Raw genomic sequence first — 7,515 nt, forward strand, 5'->3', positions numbered from 1 at the left:
TTTATGCCACAGCAAAACTGGGGAAATCTTTGCCAAATCTGAAATATGGAGCAAGGCAAGCTCCTTGTGGCATACATAGGTGGAGGTAGATTTTGGGGCGGCTAGCAGGTATCTCGTAAAACCATTTTCACATTTTTGAATTTCTGTACAATCAGCAAGCCCCCAAATGCCCGCCACATATATGGCAGTTGACACGCATTTTGCCTTGTATATATCCAGCAGGATGCGTACCGGCCTTCCCCCCAATTTATTCGCGAATTGTTTTAGAGCGCCAATGGCCCGACCAAAAGCCATTTTCCTTGAAGCTGCAGCTTTGGACCATGTACCTTTGTTATTAAAAACGATCCCTAGATATGAAAAAGTGTTTGTGACAGCTATCTTTGACTGCTTTAAGAAAATATTACAAGGTACATACTTTTTAGATGAGCAGCACATGGCAAAGGTTTTCCCGATATTAATCTTTAGGCCTCTTACGTCCATATATTCTGAAAAGCTAGTTAGGGCCTTCTGGAGGCTCAGTTGGGTCCTTGCCATTATAACCGCATCATCTGCGTATAGAAATATAGGTACTGCGACACCGTCAATACAAGGGTAATCCAGATCTTGATCAATTAAAAAGGTTGCCACACTGTTTATGTATAAATTAAATAAAAAGGGTGCCAAAATACAGCCCTACCGTACGCCTTTCTTTATTGGAAATTTGGCTGTACATTCACCGTTTTTGCCAAAACGTACCTTCGCCCCTGCCCCTCTATACAATTCTTTTATAAAATTAAGAATGTTAGGCTCAATACCGATATCTTTTAAAGTGTCCCACATCACTTCATGGCTCAGACAATCGAACGCTGAGCTTAAGTCAACAAAGGTCATAAATAAATTTCCCTTTTTAGCCACCATGTACTTTCCCATAATCATGGCTTAATTAAGACCTTGTTCGACAGTGCCTAATCCAGAAACAAAACCATACTGGAATTTAGAGAGGGCGTTTACTTCCTTGGCCCATATATGTAATCTGTTCAGTATGATTCTGCCAGCCACTTTCATTAGAGAGTTCAGTAATGATATTGGTCTGTAGCACTTAGGATCACTTTGATCTCCCTTTCTAAAAATTGGCACAACAATCGCCTCCTGCCAAGTTGATGGAAAACCATTTTTATTATAACTGTTAAGTACATTCGCCAGGAGGGGTGCCCAAAGGGAGATATTGGCCTTGTAGATGTCTATCGGTACTCCGTCTGGTCCCGTGGCTTTATTTGAAGAGCTATCTCGATAGCTAGTTCTACTTCTTCTAATGAGAAAGCTATTTCCAGGGGGAATGATCCCTGGGTTTCGGACTCATCGCTTATCTGGTGGGCAAGACATTCTGAGCTAATTATATCATCTTTCTTGTATAGTTCAGAGAAATGATTTACCCATGCAGCCTCTTCTATTGCTATCTCGAGTGTGTCTGTATTCCTTTCAGCGAAAAAAGGGGCATTTACGGCCTTCCAAAAGGCAGTATTGTCTCGCAGTGCGCATGCCTTATGGAGATTTTCCCAGGCAGCCTCCTTTATTTCTGACTTTCTCTACTTTAGTGCGGCTTTGTAACCTAATCTAGCTGCCCTTATATATAGAATGTTTTTGGGTATTTTTTTAAGGGTTGACATTAAGAGAGCATGTGTTTTGCTGCAGTCTGAGTTAAACCAGCCTTCAGTATTGAATCTCTCTCCTTCCCTTGTCCTGCGCGTTAGTTGAGTACAGATTTGACCTGTTATTTTAAGAAAGGCAGGTATGACCAGTGTTGGATTGACCTCTTCTGTAAGGCAGGTCATAAAACTGTTCAAATTGCCAGATATTAAAGTATGCAGAAAGGTGTCTGGGTCCACTTTATTCCATTTTATTGAGTAGCCGTTAACTCTAGACAAGGCAATCCCATGGCGATAAATATTTTCAGCCACTTCTATATTCTGAGGGTTATCTACCTTAAAGTTAAAAGATGATAAAATAGGAAAGTGATCACTCATCGCGATATCCTCCGTTTTAAAACTCAGAATGCGGTGATGATAGCTTGTTGTTACTAATGTGAAATCAATCACTGACCCAGCACTGCGCCCATTAAAAGTTGGTTGAAAGGCCACCTGTTGGGTGCAAAACTCGTTTACAAATCCTAAATCCCATTCATATATCAAATTATTAAAGATATTCCCTATCTTTGTATGCTCAAAGTAGGTACAAGAATCTCCCTTAAGGTTAGTCAATCCGCATATGCCAAGCTCGCTATGAGGGCATAAGTGGCAGTTGAAGTTGCCAGTCAGAATGACACACATCTCATTTTGCTTCTGATCCTGATGAGTGTGAAGGGTATTATTTAAATCCTTAAGGGCTTTATCTACTTCATCTTTTGGGATGTTATTGTATAGGTTAATCAGGAGAACCTGCTGTTTCCCCCCCACCTTGAGTAGGAGTAACTGGTAGTAATCTCCGCCAGTACTTAAAATTTTTACTACCACGTTCAGCGTGTTTGATATGAAGGTACAGAGACCACCTGAACTCCTACCCCTGCTAGTCTGTATCGCTGCTGTGAAGAATGTACGGTAGCCATTTATATGAATCTCCTTTTTTCCCCAACATTCCTGTAGACAAATAACGTTAAAATTTTCAACAAATAACAGGAATGCGGGGTTTTTAACTTTACTAGATAATCCCGCTATATTCTAAGACAAGAGGGTTACATTTCCCCCTGCCATCGTCTGCAAAGGGCTACCGTTATCGTGAGATACGACTACTAGAGGTTGTCCATGATCAGCCATCCCGTCACTTAAGACCGTTGGATGGTGAGCCCTATTGCCCGGGTCATCATATATTCGGGTGGGTCCACTGCAGTCAATTAATTCCTTCCCTTTTTCTGGTGGACAGTCAATAATAAAGTTATCTGCCCCATTTTCCAGATTTTGCTCGAGTGATGGGTTGATTATGAAGTGGTCGCCCCTGATTTCAGGTGAATTTATATTAATTTGCCCCCTCCTGTAATCATCTATGCTCCCTGATCTCGTTTTCAGTCAGTCCACCATCTCAAGACAACTGAAACGGTTAGTGGTGGGAATCCCCCTCCAATTTTCCATATATAAAGGGTTTCTATTTAAGTGGTTTCTATTTAAGTATCCTCCCCACTCTAGATGGCCTGTGTTTCCCAGATTACCCCATTGACCTCCATGATTGGGACCTGAAAAATTCCTATGTGGGTAGAAGTATGAAAGGCGTCTGGTTTCTATCCCTACTTCACTTGTTGGAATACTCCATGTGCAAATATAATCGACCGTACGATGGTCCTCAAAGTGAACCAGTACACAGTCTCCATTAATTGTTTTCCTCTCGTGACCTACCCATGGCGCCCTACGCACCATTAAAATCTTACTTAGCATATTTGGGGGTAGGGGACGATTTGTGTTCAGGCAATGAGATACTTTATTTTTTTGTTATAATGTTATAAAATGTTTTATTACGCGCTCTGCTACTACAGAGTATCCTGGCGCGATATGTAACATTAAACAGAGCCAATCCAAGAAAAAAGAAAAAAAGAACTAGATACTGAGATTAAAAAGATGGGTTTTTAACCCTTTCTTGAATCCCGCTAATGTGGCTGATGATCTCAAAGAAAGCGGCAGGGCATTCCAGGACCGTGCTGTTTGGACAGAAATAGACTGACCACCCAATCTCGCGTATCTGACTTTGGGCATGGACATCAGACGGAGGTTGGCCGATCGAAGAGCACGGCGAGGAGTATAAAAGGCAAACCTCTTGTGCAGATATTGTGGGCCTTGTTGATGCAAGGCCCGAAAGGCCAAGACCAATGTTTTAAACATAATACGATGAGCCACTGGGAGCAAGTGGAGCTCTCGAAGCTGGGCACGTGCACTAGTTCTTCTTGGAAGATGGAACAAAAGTCGCACGGCTGCATTCTGAATGATCTGCATTCGATTTATAAGGTATTTGGGGAGACCACTGAAGAGAGCATTGGCATAGTCGAGCCTTGACAGGATCAGAGAGCGCAAAACAGTCTCTTTCGCTTCCCTATGGAGAAGCGGAAGGAACCTCTTAAGTGACTTGAGGGTCGCAAAACAGGTCGCGGTAAGTTTCTTTAAGTGAGCTTCGAACTTAAGATCCTGTCCGAACCAGACCCCCAAGTTTTTGGCCGGGCCTCCGTGAGAGCTGGGACATGCAAAGTCGGTCGGCCAAATAAGATCCCTAAAATTGGCCGGAAAATTGCCAAAAAATAACAACTCTGACTTGTCCTCGTTGCATTTGAGCTGAGCTGAGACAAGCCACCGGAAGACGTAGGACAAACAGGAACAGACAGCCCGGGCATCTAAGCAGTCCTTAGGCCAGGTAAACAGCAACTGCGTGTCGTCGGCATATGCCATTATTTTGGCTCCCCACTGCTCAGCCAGATAGATCAACGGGGTCATATAAACGTTAAACAGCAGAGGGCTTAGCGTCGAGCCCTGCGGTACCCCGGTGGTAAGCTTCTTGGGTGATGAGGCAAATGGGGGCATCCATACTTGCTGCGTCCGTTCTGACAGAAACGAAGACAGCCAGGCCAAAACCGCACCCGACAGCCCCACCTCTGCCAGCCTTGTCAACAGCTGAGCATGGGGTACCGTATCAAAGGCGGCAGATAGGTCCAGCAAAACCAGGACCGCTCTGCCGCCTCCGTCAAGACCCTCCCTAATGGCCTCTGAAACTTCCACCAGAGCCGTCTCAGTGCTAAAAGCCGCCCTGAACCCCGATTGAGCCGGGTGCAGGGCCTGAGAGGACTCAATGAAATTATTCAGTTGCCTGAAAACAACTTTTTCACACACTTTCGCTAGTGCCGGGAGCAGCGATATCGGACGGTAACTGGAAGTAGCTAAGGGATCCAGGCCAGGCTTCTTCAGCAAAGGAAGAAGTTTCGCCTGTTTCCAGCAGAGGGGTACAGAGGCAGAGGCAGAGGCCAGAGACAGATTAACAACCTGGGTGACCTCCTGGTACACCAGGCTTGCCGCTCCCCCCAAGACCCTAGCAGGAAACGGGTCAGAAGGTGAACCAGACTTTAATGCCTCCAAAATAACCAGCACATCAGCTTGCTGAGCTGGCTCGAAGGTGGAAAATTGGCAGACAGGTTGCTTCACACCCAAATCGATGATAAGTGGTGAAGGCTGAAGGGGACCACAGGAATTTTGGAGCTCCTCTTGGATTTTAGCGATCTTATTATCAAAGAAACATGACAGTTCCTCACACCACAGATCGGATGCCGGGAGAACTGGGGAGGCAGCACACGGAGAGAGGAAGCTCTGAACAATGGCAAAGACTTCTCTGCTATTGTTGTCCGCCTTCTCAATCCTTCCTGAAAAATAGCTGCTTTTGGCAGCCTTGATTTCAGCGTAATATACCTTCTGAGCCCTCCGCAACTTGCTCTTCAGTTCAGGCCGGAACTCGAGGCGCCAAGCTCGCTCCAGCTTTTTACAACCGGATTTGAGTTCCCTGAGAGCATGGGAGAACCAAGGTTTGGAGGGAGACGACCTAGTCCGCCTGCTACCACCCTTATTATTGGGCAGGACAGCACTTTGTTCAACCCAGACGTTAAATGAATCCACCGCAGAATCAAGATTTGATGGCAGGGTCGGCCGGTTAGACACAAGGGAGTCCGAAAAGGTGGTCAAATTTATTCGCTGAGAGTGGACTTGAGAGGCAGGCAATTCCCTCGGCCCTTTTGAGTTTAGGGGCCAAGTGAACAGAATTAAGGCGTGGTCCGACCAAATGACCCTCCTAGGGGGTGCCATAGTGATCTCAAAGTTAGAACAAACCAGATCTAACCAGTGGCCAGCCGCATGGGTGGGGAAGTTCACCCATTGTGTAAGATGCGCCAGCGAAAGAACTTCAGCCAAGCCCATCGTTTCCGGTAAATCCACAGCGTCCATATGAATGTTAAAGTCCCCCAGAAGAAGATATCGAGAGAATTTAAGGGCGCGGGGAACGATGACCTCCTCAATATTACCAGCAAAACCACCCGCATAGCCAGGGGGGCGGTAAAGCAGAGTACCTCCCAAGGTGAAATGAGGGGAGAGGACCACAGCAAAGTGTAACATTTCTGTCTCGCCAAGTAAATCGGGCGGTTCACTCGCCACTGCCCAGTGGTCCCGATGAATTACTGCCAAACCGCCACCCCTGCCCGTCGGTCGATCCATCCTGGTAATCCTGAAGCCGCGTGGTATAGCAAGTTCAACCACCGGCATACAGGACTCAGTAAGCCAAGTTTCGGTGACGAAAAGGAGATCGAACTCCTTCTCATCAAGCAGCTCAAATATGTCGGCCGCGTGTCTGACCATTGATCTAGCATTGATCAGGCCAGCTTTAATAGTATCTAAATTAGTCCGAGTCGCGCCGCTAGGAGATTGTCGGCTTGCAAAACAGAACCCGCATGCCGGGCATCGGCGATTTATAGCCTCTAGCACCTCCCAATGTTTGGCGGCATCGCAGCTGTAGGTATTGAGGGCACACAGCTCCTCAGAAGAATACCTCAGAGAGCCAGCCTGAACACAGCGAGGGAGGTAAGAGGGTGCCCTGGCCCTGGGCCCGTCCGGGACACGGACGGGCACAGACGGGCCCTCCTTTGGCGCTCCTTCGGCGCGCAGACGGCGCGCCCGCAGCGCGCGACCGCTGCGCGCTCGGCGCATTGCTGCGTTAAATAGGGGCGGGCGAGGCAGGAGACTAGAGCGCCAACCCCGGTGCAATGCGGTCCCGCCTCACTTCCGGGAAACGCTAGGGCCGAGCGCTGAGGGCGGCGCTGATCAAAGATGTGCAAAAAACGCGAAGAGAAAGTGCAGCGTGCAGTAGACCCAGGCAGAGAAGGTAGGCACAGTTAATAAAGAGCTCGCACTAAGGCGGCAATACAATTTAATAAAACAATTTAAAATAACTAGTAGGTTAAAAAACGGCAGAGCAACAGTGCAAGGTTTGGGGCTGAATAATACTCACATAGCGCAGCACTCGCCTCCCTGCTCCAAATAAATAGGGGCGTGCGAGGCACGAGACTAGAGCGCCAACCCCGGTGCAATGCGGTCCCGCCTCACTTCCGGGAACCGCTAGGGCCGAGCGCTGAGGGCGGCGCTGATCAAAGATGTGCAAAAAACGCGAAGAGAAAGTGCAGCGTGCAGTAGACCCAGGCAGAGAAGGTAGGCACAGTTAATAAAGAGCTCGCACTAAGGCGGCAATACAATTTAATAAAACAATTTAAAATAACTAGTAGGTTAAAAAACGGCAGAGCAACAGTGCAAGGTTTGGGGCTGAATAATACTCACATAGCGCAGCACTCGCCTCCCTGCTCCAAATAAATAGGGGCGGGCGAGGCAGGAGACTAGAGCGCCAACCCCGGTGCAATGCGGTCCCGCCTCACTTCCGGGAACCGCTAGGGCCGAGCGCTGAGGGCGGCGCTGATCAAAGATGTGCAAAAAACACGAAGAGAAAGTGCAGCGTGCAGTAGACCCAGGCAGAGAAGGT

The sequence above is a fragment of the Lissotriton helveticus genome, chromosome 5_1 (genome assembly GCF_964261635.1).
Source record: "Lissotriton helveticus chromosome 5_1, aLisHel1.1, whole genome shotgun sequence".
In the NCBI taxonomy this organism is placed as follows: Eukaryota; Metazoa; Chordata; class Amphibia; order Caudata; family Salamandridae; genus Lissotriton; species Lissotriton helveticus.